This window comes from Galeopterus variegatus, unplaced genomic scaffold, assembly GCF_000696425.1.
Source record: "Galeopterus variegatus unplaced genomic scaffold, G_variegatus-3.0.2 Scaffold1085, whole genome shotgun sequence".
NCBI lineage: Eukaryota > Metazoa > Chordata > Mammalia > Dermoptera > Cynocephalidae > Galeopterus > Galeopterus variegatus.
The window spans coordinates 193606-207137 of NW_007727196.1; the positions used below are offsets into that span (position 1 = coordinate 193606).

General features: G+C 34.9%; 1 pseudogene; it reads left to right on the top strand.

Moving 5' to 3' along the window:
* The first annotated feature begins 931 nt into the window (after positions 1-931).
* On the top strand, positions 932-5633 carry LOC103592078 (annotated as a pseudogene).
* Positions 5634-13532: the final 7899 nt, after the last annotated feature.

Here is a 13532-nt window from a genome sequence, read left to right on the forward strand (position 1 = left end):
TTTTTTTTTTTTTTGCAAATTTAATGAACCAATAAATGTGAAAAATGCTGGCACAGTCATAGAATGTTATGGGCAATAAATGCAAATTAATTGAATGTAAAATCAAAAGATTGCCTACATGGCATAGATTAAAATATATCTTAAGTACTTAAGACTAAAGGTCATGTCTGTAAAATTAAAATTAATAATAATGATGTAAATTATAAGATTAAAAAACACTAAATACTTTTGAAGTCACTGTGCTTTCAAATTATATTTAAAAAGCTAGAAAAATCTAGTTCATTTGAAATGCATTTGAAATATAAAATCATACCATTAGGACTAAATTTATCATGGATTATTCATTTCTGAAAAATACGCTTATTGAGAATAAGCTTAATAAAGCAGTAAAAAAAAAATTTCATACCCTGATGAGGTATTCTTGTAGGTATTTTCTCAGAATCTAATAATTTATTTGAGAACTATTCTAAGTTATGTTTTGATTTTCAGTATGATTACTATTACATTCTCTATCAATTATAATGTCCTTAAATTTATGAGGAAGATTTTTTTTAAAAAAATGAATAGAAAAAATATTTTCTAGTTTGAATATAAATAACTTCAAGAGTAATATGCTAGAGCCACATCATACCTTTAGCTTTTCTATCATAGGTGTTGCATTGTAATTGGATTACCTGGAAATGGAACAACTTGTATGTCAGGAATATATCTCTGTGCTTTGCTCAAGAGGAGAAATTTTCCCCTTGAAAGGACATACAAGGACGGCTGCGGCAGCGGCTGTGGTCGCCATGCGAGCCCTTGAGACGCGTCTGCGGTAGCTGGTGGTGCAGATGGCTTGAGTGGAAGGGGACAGAAGCGGCCCCGCGGCATCCTCCCCCACATCTGTGGCCTGGGCTCCCGTCCGTCCGTCCGCCCGCATCCCTTCGCTGCTATGTCGTCGCACCTCCTCCTGGGCCTTGAACCCGGCCTTGAACCCCCGAAACAGGACTCGCAACTTCACACCTGGAGGTCTCACCCCCCCAAGATGAGAGGCTTCCCTCATGCGGCAGCTCGAGCAGACGGAGCTCCTGATGGAGCTGTAAAGCCACCCACAGACAAACCACCCATTTTCTTCTCTGGAACTCTTGAGACTGCTTTTTTAGGACCAAAAGATATATATTTCCTTACTCAGAAAATAAGGAAGAGTATGGCAAACCAGGCAAACGAAAAGGTCTTCATGAAGGCTTAGGCGAGACAGATAATCCGAAAGAGAAAATTTCAAGTCAGCAGGCATCAACTAAACAATCCAATGCATCATCTGATACTGAAGTTGCAGGAAAAGAAACTCGTGTTTCAGAGGAAGATACTGGCCATGAAGAAAAAGCCAGCAATGAGGATGCGACTAAAGCCATGGACATATGCACTCGGAAAGCTGCCAGAGGAGGGAGAGAGAAAGGCTGCGACACAGGCAGAAACCGAGGAGGTGGGAGCGGTGACAACAGCAACAGCACGTGTTAGTCTGAAAGTGCGTCCTAAAGGAAGGCGACCTGAGGCCACAGAAGCCAAGATTCCCAAACCAGAGGCAGACCCCAAATGGTAAAACAGCCCTGTCCTTCAGAGTGACATGGTTACCGAGAAAGACAAAAGTAAGAAAAAAGGGGGCCCACCAGTGGCTCACTCGGGAGAGTGCGGAGCTGGGAACGCTGGGACGCACCCGCCACGGGTTCGGATCCTATATAGGGCTGGCCTGTGCGCTCACTGGCTGAGTGCGGTGCGGACAACACCGAGCCAAGGGTTGCGATCCCCTTACCAGTCACAAAAAAATTTAAAAAAAAAAAGAAAAAAGAAAAAGGGCAAGAGGATAAACCAGGATCCCCATACTGATCCACAGATACGTCTTTACCATCACCATCCAGTAAATACTCACATGGTTTTCAATTCAAAAAGACTTTATACATTCACTTCAGTTACATAGAGTACTAATCTTTAGCTATTGACTTAAAATCCTGATATCAAACCATTTATCAGAGTTCAAAACATTTAAGAAATGTAGTTATTTGTACTTTAAATTCTCTCTCCTTCCTGCTTACTCTTCCTGGGCCTTGGACCCCCGGCCTTGGACCCCCGAAAAATGACTTGCTTACCCTTGGCTGGCTAATAGAGCTCATTGTGCTAAAAAAAAAAAAAAAATCAATTTTCTAAAAATGGAAATCAAGCAGTTCAGGAATGCAAGCTAAATCGTTACAGAGGATAACTGAATAGAAAAATAGGCAGGAGCATATTAAAGACCTGGGAAAGGTATTTAGCTAGATTACAAGCAGACCTCTGATCTTCCACTTATATCTGATGGCTTTATGTTTATGATTATGAAAGTAGAAATTACTAACTCTAGCATGTCCAATTCAGCCTTGGTTAAAATGAGGAGAAACAATGGGTCAAAATAATATTTGTTTAGTCTTTGGAGGAAAGAATCTTATTAAGAAAGTTATGTTGTATTTTTAAAGTACTATACTAGAACTTCTTGTATTCTCTGGTAAAGGGACAGAATGAAAAATTATTATTTTCTAGGATTTACAGGAGCAATGTTTGCAGAAAGTGTATATAATAGAACACTGCACTGATATAAAATCTATTAATGGAATTTTATTGTATGTGAACTCATTCCCCTATTTTGTGCATTTAGAAGATATAAGAATGTTTGAGGTAATAATTACAAAACTACCTACAATGCTTTTTTTTTTTCTTTTCCATCTCTTTAGAAGAATAAACCTTTAAACAGGAATTTAAATTTTGTATTATTCATTTAATCTACATATTTTTTTTCATTTTTGTTGTTCTACTGAAAAAACGTGTTCATTTAATTTGTGCAGGTACTAATCAGCTCTTTTAAATGGTGTCATTTACTCAAGATAAAAACCCGAGTTATTCTTAAATTATCCTTTTACGTCATGTCCCTCACTGAACTGATTTTTAGCTCTACTTTCTAATACATCGCACATTTTACCACACATCATAAGCTAAAGGTAACATGAGGCTATACCTAGCATATTATTCTTAAGATTATCTATGTTCAAACTAAAAAATTAAATATTTGTTTTATGTTGAATTAAAAAAAAAATACCTCCTAAAATAAGGCCATTGTAATTGTCTGAAAAATATAATATCATCATATTGAAAACCTAGAAATATCCATCTCATTGTCAAAGTCACCGTCATTTCTCCCACAGACTACAATAATAGCTTCATAGCTGTTCTCATTGCTACCAATTTCACCAACTCCTTTTTCTTGCTCCAACTGATTCTCTAGGGGAGAGCTCCAATGATATAGAAAAGAATAATGATCTCTATGCATTTGTTAAAACTCACAGAACTGTACACAATAAAGAATAAACTTTACTATATGCAAATTTAAAAAAAATCAACCAGGATATTGAAGAATCCCAGGAGGAAATGCAGACTGCAGAAAATGAATTTAACTCCATTACAAATGTATGGCATAATGTCACCAAAAGGGGTGGGAAAGAAGAGAGAAGTTAAGTAATGGTAGAGAGGATCATTTTGGCTGAATTCTGTAAGGTTAAAAACAAAACTATGCTACTTAAAACTATCCTTTAGTTGGTTAATTTTGTTACTTACAGTGTTAGGGGTTAACAATTCTGAAACTACTTTACATGAATACTGGAGTTGAACAAACAAATATAAATCATTGATAATGGGTGCCGGGTTTTTTTACTGCCAGAGAAAGAAGTTGCAAATATTAGAGTGAATCCTGTGGCTCTGAATTAGGGTCAGATATATCAGTGTGAACTCATTTATTTTAATATGGATATATATAGAAGTAGAAATAATTATAGATATGTGTGTATACACAGAATTATATGTATGTTACCTATACAAATTATATATATACTTCTTCACTCGGTCTTCTAAGATGGCCTAGAAACAGCAACAGTCCAGTAGTAGCAAGCAAACCCAGCATCGTTATCTTTATTTCTTTTTTTTTTTTCCTTTTTTTTTTGTCTTTTTTCGTGTCCAACAACGGATCGCAACCCTCAGTGTCGTGCCTGTACCGGACCAGGACCAGCAATGGGATCACAACCCTCGGCGCTGCGCCCGCACCTCGCTCAGCCAGTGAGCGGGAACCGGTCTGTATGTGGGATCCGAACCCTCGGCGTGAGCGCCGCCACGCTCCCAAGCAGCGCACTGTAGCAGTGCGCCACCGGGCCAGCCCCTTATCTTTATTTCTAAATACAATTTTCTAATTAAAGAAATCTGGGATTTCACAGAGAAAAGGCTGATTCTATGGCTGTAGCTCAGAAGATATAAGACATGTCTCTGGTAGTGACAGAAAGTAAGAAAGCCCTCAAAAAGTAAAAGGAGGGGGCCATATCAAAGGAACACAAGATCCAACCTGAAAAGTTCTGATAGCTAATTATGGAACAATTTAAGCAGCAATATAAATAAAAAAAGTATTGAACTATAATCTAAGTAATAAAATACACATCTATGAGTTTATAGTGATATAAATAAATACCTTATTACATAAATAAATGGAAAAGGGACAAATCATCTTAAAGAATAATTCCAAACAATAAATTTAGAAGCAATGAGACAGTAGAAAATCACCATTAGAACAGTACAGAATTAATTACCATAGGCAACATCTGCAGGTAAATGCTAATACTAAACTTTAATGGAAAACAGGATATTGGCATAACCTCAAAATATTACCCCCCCAAAAAATCATTAAATATTATGGTGGTTTAAAAATATGCAGAAATTCTTTGATACTCCTTCATCCAGGAGGTGGAGCTGAATTTTATTCCCTTTTAGCATGGCCTGTACTCAGTTACTTGCTTATAATAAGTTTTTAGAAAGGGTGCGGCGGGGGGTGGGGAGGGCAGTGAGAGAGAGTGAACAAATCTGACTAATACCAGCTTATCAATAAATCATGTTGATGTCATGAGCTCCTCCACATATGATACAATGAGTATGCTTCCTCCAATTCCATAATCCCATTCTAATCATGAGAAACATCAGACAAACCCAACTGAGGAACATTTTACAAGACATCTGAACCATCATAAATACCAAGGGAAAACTAAAAAAAGGCCACAGATCAGAGAACACTTGGAGACATGATGACATGGTATCCTGAATTGGATACCTGAGCACAAAAAACACAAGTTGGGAAAACTAGTGAATCCTGAATAATAATTTAATAGTATTCTAGCCCTCTTTATTTCTTTGTTTTGGTCAATGTAACACGGTTATGTAAGATGTTGTTAGAGGAATTTTGGCGAAGGATATATGGAAACTCCCTAAATAATCTGTATTAGTCTGTTTCTGTTGCTTAGAACACCTGAAACTGCATAAGTTATAAGTGAATAGAATTTATTTCTTACAGTTTTGGAAGCTGGGGTCTTGTTCTTGGTGGTGACTCTACAAACACACAGGGGATCACATAGTAAATGGCCTGAGCAAGAGAGCTAACCTGCTCACTCGCTCTCCTTAAAAAGCCATGAAATCATGCCTATTACCCTATGAATGGATCAATCCATTTATCAGGACACAGTCCTCAAAATCTAATCACTCTTTAAGGTCCCACTTTTCAATTATCATAATAGGGTTTTTCACCCTTTTCTCACAGTTAAAGTGGGGATTAAGTTTCCAACACATGAACCTTTGAGGGATGCATTCAACCTATAGAATTCTGCCCCTGGCCCCCATTCTTCTCACAATTAAATAAATTTATTCCATCCCCAAAATCTTAGATCGTTGCAGCTCAAAAATCTAACATCTCACCTACGAAATCAAACAAAATATCTATTTCCAACATATAATGGTGGAGCAAGCATAGGGTACATATTTCCATTAAAAAAAGGTAGAAATATGCCAAAAATGATAACAGATACTGAGTCCAAAACCTAGCAGGGCAGGCATTAAATCTTAAAGCTGAAGAATGTCTTCCCTTAACTCCATGTCTGGAATCCTCTGAATGCTGGTATGGGTGTTGGGTCCCTGAGTCCTCAGGCAGTGCCACTCCTGTGGCCTTCCTGGTAACAGCACCTGTTTCAGCTCTCCCAGGCTGGTGGTGTATGCTGGTAGTCTATAGTTCTGGGGTCTTTCTGGCGGTCCTGTTCCCATGGCTACACTAGACATGGCCTTTGTGCAGTTTCTCTGCTTCAACTCTGACCCCACAATTCCATTTGGCATTGCACTAGTGGAGGCTCTCTGCAGTGACTCCACCACTGCAATAGATCTCTTCATGGGCCTCTCAAGCTTTTCATATATTCTTTAAAATCAGGGTGGAGTCTCTGGCACAGCTCTGATATTCTGTGAGACTGCAGACTTAATACGACATGGATACTGTATCTTCTGAAGTTGCAGGTCCAGCAGCACCTGGGGCCAATTTTGCCATGGCTGGAGCAGCTGGAGCAGCTGGAGCAGCTGGGGTGTGGGGAGCAGCATCCCAAGGTGGCCCAGGGCAGTGAGCTATGGAGGGCCTATTTCACCAAACCATCCTGTCTTCCGAGGTCTCTGAGCCTGTGATGTGAAATGATCCATTTTCTTGATGAGCACTTTCTTCTGTACTAATATTCTTAGCACAGAGTCTCTGGGCTACAACCTTGGTTTCTTCTCCCAAAGACACTTTTCACTCTTTACATGGTCAGCCTGAGAGTTTTCCAATTTTTAACTCTCCACTTCCCTTTTACTTATAAATTTCAGCTTTACATCATTACTTTGCTTCCATAAATCAGTGTAGGCTTTTACAAGTACCCACATGGCTTCCTCAATACTGTGTTGCTTAGAAATTTCTTCCACCAAATACCCTGGGTCAGCACCATTAAATTCCACCTTCCGTAAAACTTTTGGGTATGAACAGAGTGTAGCCAAGTTCTTTGCAACTCTATAACAAGAGTGATTTTTTTCTCCAATTTACAATAAGCTCTTACTCCTTTCTATGTGAGACCTCAGAATAACCTTTACTATCCGTCTTTCTATCAGCATTCTGGTCACTACCATTTAACCAGTCTCTAAGAAGTTCAGAATTTTCCCTGGTCCTCCTGTCTTCTAAACCCTCATCAGATTCTAGGATTTCTCTAGCCTTCTCCTTCAGATTCTTCAAGCTTCTGTACATCACCCAGTTCCAAAGCCACTTCCACATATTCAGGTATTTGTTATAAGTAAAGTCCCAAAGCTGGTATCAATATTCTGTATTAGTCTGCTTCCATTGCTTATAGCAGAATACCTGAAACTGCATAATTTACAAATAAATAGAATTTTTTTTCTTACAGTTTTGGAGGCTGGGAAGTCCAAAGTCCAGGGAACACATCTGGTGAGGGCCTTGTTCTTGGTGGTGACTCACTCTGGAGATGCAGGTATCCCACAGTGAATGGTCTGAGCAAGATAGCTAAGCTGTTCACTTTCTCTTCTTAAAAAGCCATCAGAACCATGCCCATTACTCCATGAATGGATCAATCAGATCATGAGGACATAGTTCTCACAATCTAATCACCCTTAAAGGCCTCACCTTTCAATTACGATAGTAGGATTTTCCACCTTCTTAACACTGTTACAGTGGAGATGAAGTTTCCAACACATAAACCTTTGGGGATACACTCAACACATAGCATCATCTTTATAAGTTTTCAGTATACCATATATTATCTAAAAATTTAAAATAATATTGGTAATAATAATTATCATTACAATGCTTCCTGCACAAACCTCACCGTAATGTTTCACCACATTCACAATGACTTCTAAACTCTGTATCTTGTCCCTTGGATGACAGAATTGATCTCTTCCCCTTAATATCTCACATACTGTACTATAGTTGCAAGAAACTTCTTGCTCTTTGTTATAGACTTAAAGCTTTTAAAATTCTTGTTCTTGAATAGAATTTATCTGTTGAGTACCTTCCCTTATGATAACATCTATATGTTTTCTATCTTATTATTCCAGTTTTGGAAAATGAAACAAAAACCAGTCAACTGAATTTTAGAAGTCAGCTGAATCTTTAATTACACTGATATTATATTACCCTTCCCAACTTCTGATTTGTACAAAATACTTAGGATATAATCAATTTAGTAAGAATATATATTTATTTATAAAGTTAAAAAATGAGTGTTTAAGTGATGACTTGAAAATTAGTTCAGAACATGATTGGACTAATTATATGTGCCTTTTGTAACAGTTTTACAAAATATACTCACCTAGCTGATTTAAAATAACTATATTTTATGGATGAAAGCTAGCTCAGTCTACTAGGAACTATTTTACAGATGAAGAAGCAGATGCCAAAAGAGAGTTTGTTGCAAGGATGGATAATATAACAGAAAACTTGCAGTACTCCCAGGGCTTATATTTACCTTTCTAGATTGTCAAGATAGTTTACTATTCACAGCTTCCCCCAGCATCTTTTAAATGGTATCTTTATAAAAGTGAACTATTTGTTATGCAAATTTTGCATTTAGGAGCCATGGAATTGGTGAAAAAATAAACGTCATAATCAGACATAGCAAAAAGGTAGGACTTATCTATGTCAGGCACATTTTTATTGCAATTAATGGGTATAAATACGTAACTTTTTAAGCAGAGAAGTTTCAAGGTAAGATGTCCCTTCACATGAAAAACACTCAAAAGTATTCATAAAATACCACAAATGGTAAAAAGGATAAGTATAGGGCAAAAATTTCATACTTTGAATTGATTGAACACAGAAGCAATGACTGCTTCTTTCAAACATTAATAACTTCCTATATTGCACATTAAAATCCCATCACATAAATTTATTATTTAAAACTCCAGTACATTTAATGTTATTTCTAAAGCAACCATTATAGAGACTTAATGGATTTCTTAATTAGGATATACTATGAATGGTTATAGAACACTAATTAAAATGGAGGGGTTAAAAAGCAGCCAAAGTGTGAAGAAATTATTCAAGCCATAATTTTATTAAAGAAAAATAAAGGAAGCTTTATTTAAAACATTGAAAGGAAATGTACTAATCATATACTTCATTTAATCAACAGTGTATTCCATGAGTATTAATATGTGTTGCTTCCTTCTAAATATATGTTCTATTTTACTTTAATAACTTGGAAGTTATCTAATTCAACTTATCTTATAAATAGATTTTATAAATTTTACAGAGAAATGAAGGTTTACATTTCTATGATACTGGCCAAATTTGTTGCACCTCTGTCATTTATCTCATAATTTTATTTACATACACATTTTCATTATAAATGTATCACTCCGTTAATATTTTATCTGAATAAATTTATTTAGAAAATGTTCTTATTTGTAAAGAGTTGATGTGATTGAAACTATTTAGAAAATGATTTTGAAATTAAGTAATAGTATAATATTTAATGTCAAACAGTTAATATAATTCTACTCAAAAAAGATTATCTACAGATATTTTTAATCCACTATTATCCATATTAATATATATTTATTTTTAGGATTCCTCTTTATATAACAATTCCTCCATAACCTTTACTAGTATCCAGTTGGATAGACAATATGCTTTGTTCCATGTAACAGCAAATCATTTTCAAAACCTGATTGGTCTGGCCTGGGTACAGTCAACCACACTCTAGGGTTTGGATTCTATAATATAAATGGGTGAGTCAATGTCCAGTCCTGTGAGTGAGGAATGCAGCTAAAAAGTCAGGGGAACAGAAGTCATAGTCTGGAAACACTCCTTGGAAGGTGTAAAACACACAGGGAATGCATTAATTATCTCTCAAATTACATGGTTAATAACTATTTACAGAATCAACTCACCAATATTTAGTTGTCATTATTGACTTTAAAGAGAATAAAAATGGTAAAATGTTGGTGATTTATACTAATATATTAATCTATTATTATATGGTATATAATATTTTATATATTAATAGCTCATTGGAATTGTTTTTGGTGGAGACTAGAATTGCTTTAGATGCAGCCTATAATTAAAATTTTAATATTTAAAAATGTTTAATTAGTGTATCACCGTAGTTGGTTGAATATATGTTAATTCTTATTGCCAGTTTATCTCTTGTTTCTAAATTTATATAAATATCACCTTTTAACCTCCAATAGAGGAATTATCATTAGGCCTTTTAACTTTAGAACAATATATTTTTAAATCATCTGCCAATTAAAGGGCTTAGTAATAGGTATCATAAGCCCCTAAGACATTCGTAAGCTATATTTCAGAAAATATAGGGCTGTTCCAGTGCCCTTAGGATTTCAAATAAAATTGATACAACAATGTACTTTATTATTTTGGATTTTAGCTTTTGTAGTGATTTATTCAAACTCACATCAAATGTATGAGGTCTCCTCGATACACACGTATTCTCTAATAAAATATCTTCTACACATTAAAAACCCAAGACAATATAGCCCCATAATTTTCCAGCAAATATCAAGCTATATTTTTGGTGTCCAGATATTATGCATTGCCTGTTTCTTGTCTAGTCACTGAAATCTTCACAATATACATTGTAAGAAATTCCAAAATGAACAAATTGACTCTGAATATCTCTAGAGCACAGCCTAAGCTATATTTTCAAAGTATAATGTCATTCCTGGCACACAAAAAAATGCTCAATAAATTTCATTGAATAAATGGATGAGTAAATGCATGAGGGGGAAAAGCTAAATTTTAAATCAGAACAGGGATTAAATCAGTCAATAGGGAAGGCACTTGAGCCCCAGTTTCATTAATGGGAATAATCACCTTTATGGAGTTGGGTGAATAAAACAAAATTATACTTCTGAGTACTACATTTCTTTTTAGCATAAGTTGTTTTAGACTTTTACTTTTCCTGTCTCAGCCCTGGAATCGGTTTGCCAGCCAAGGAGCACTAGTTCATTATAGTGAAGAGTGGGATTTAGAAGATTGTCTTGGTAGGTTTAGAATTTTTCAAAATTGAAAGTTTGCAAAGAAAATCCTATCAGGTATAAGAATTTTCAAACCAGATGACACAGAATAAACAATAAATGGTAATGATGTGTATTAATTCTTATTTGTAATGTATACCTCACCTTGTATATAGAATATTGCAATTCAGTATTCACAGAAAATATCTTTGAAATGCAAAATATTTATAAAATTGCTAATGCATTTTATGTGACTTATGCAGGGATTTGTAATATTAGTGGTCAAAAGTTGATTAAAGATTTTAAAACTGCATTTTTTTCTTGCTTGCATATATCACATTGTATATAAAAATTATCTTTATCATTAGAAACAAAATATATTCTGGAGATACTTATAAGAGGTTAGAAAAGAGAACTAAAATATTTAAAACATTATTAGGGTGGACTAGAGAATATATTTTTCACATTTGATAACTCTGTTAATTACCTATTTAACCTTAAATATATTAAAAATTGCTCAGATAGCAATGCATAATACACATATATAGACATATATACAACAGTACTATAAGAAATCAAATAAATAGGTGAGAATAAGGAAAACATTTACATCTTATCCTTCCTTGAAGAACGAATAATTAGGTAATTTTTTTCTCATTTGAATCGGTCACTGGATAATCTTTTTCTGGTTTGTTTTTTCATATGTAGGCATCAGGGAATATATATGTTTTTAACTTAATACTTTGTAATTTAAAATGTAATGTATTTTTGAATTTCTACTTTCAAAGTTGTCTGAATAGCTTGTATAAAAATAACTCTTCAGCTAAGAACAACTATAAAGGCTGGAAAAAACAGCTATTTGCAGTCATTAGAGTGCCACTAAGACAACCAAGGCTTTGTGGAGACAATCTTTCAGAAAGAAGAGCAAAAGAAGAGAAATATGTTGAGGTACTCCTACTTTTTAGGTTGTTTTTCCCCTTGGTTCATAGGCTCATATGCAGCTCTGAGCATTGGGTGTGAAGGATTTGCCCAATGCTGATCTTTCTTTTGTTTTTTTGTTTTTTGTTTTTTGCTTGGTTTCAAATTGCCATGACACCCAGGACTTGAGGTCAAGAGCCAGGAGAAAAGAAAACCTCAGGGAGGTGAGCCTGAAGTTTTTTGTGCCACCTCCCCTTGAAGATTTTTCTGAACTGAGCATGAACATGGCAAGAAGAGCAAAAAAGAGAAAGGAGCAGTTAAGATGAGAAAACGCTAAGCAGAATTTTCAGGAACGTCACAGCTCTATGTAAAAACGACCAAAAAAAAAGCAAACTATAATGATGAGCTTTCATAGAGTTTCAATTCTAGCCTTGAAACATGAAAACCCCTGACAGAATCAAGGATGTTTGGTCATTCTCTAATTGCCACCTATAAAATATCAAATCTTTACTGGAGGAAAAAAATACCCATAAGTTACATTTCTAGTTTGCTTTAGATTCAACTGTGGTGCCCTTCTGTGTTTTTAACTCAAAGTTTGGGGTGTTTTCCTGAAGTCTTCTTCCTTAGTAGGTAAAAAAAATCTTTTTTTTTCTTTGTCTCTCTCTATATATATGATGACCAATATGTAATGACTATTGCCATGTGCATTTATTTTTTGTAATAGAATGAAATACAAAGAGTTTAAAAAATATTGGAAGGAGTTATCCCTGGAGCATGGGATTATGAATTTATTGTGTGATTTTTAATTAATCAATTGCTGTTTTTAAAAGTACGTGATGGGTATAGAAACTTGATGTCTGAATATATGATAACATACATCTACATATTACTATAAACTATGAACATGATGTTAATGTATTCCCACTAAATATACACACATGACTTTGTAAATTACATGTAAAAACATATGGAGTTATATACTGTATACCTAGCCAGTATATTATACAGACATGTCTACACATGCACACTTTTATTGTAAAAAGTTTGTCTTGTCTCATCATTATTCAGTATCTATTCAAAGACACATTTTAATAGTACGGAAGAACAGGAAAATAGAAAACTATCTCTGTATTTTTTGAAAGAAAAACTTTTTGAATAACAGTGACAATAAATGTAACCTCTGGGAAAGAAGCAAAACACAATATAACTTTCTTTTCATTAAATACAAGGAAAACGATAAGTGCAGCTTAAACTACCTAGTGGTTATAAGCCCTGAATTCATGTACACTGAACCTGACAGAATTAGAACTTTCGTTTATATTTTGAAATGAAGTGCTGAGGTATGGAAAACTGCATTCTTATCAAAATGCATAAAAACATAAACCCAGAATTTCTAATTTAATCTTATTCATCTGTACCACTGACAAAATCAATTTAGAATGTAACTATCCTCCACATTAATATACTATTTAAAGTATGAAATTATTTTATAATAACACTTATTTGTTCACAAAATCAGAAGCCAGGCTTAAGAAATGCTGAAAGTGGAAGAGAAAACTTGCTGGGCCATCCAACTACAATAAAAGGGCATTTCAGCTGGCAAGAATTTCAGCATTGGTAACAGCAATAATAAGATGAACTAACCTGTATTAAGTGCTACAATATGCCATTCACTGCCCAGATTTTTCCATGTGCAAGGTCTACTTTAATACTTAAAGCAAAATTAGGGAGTTGGTACTATCGGT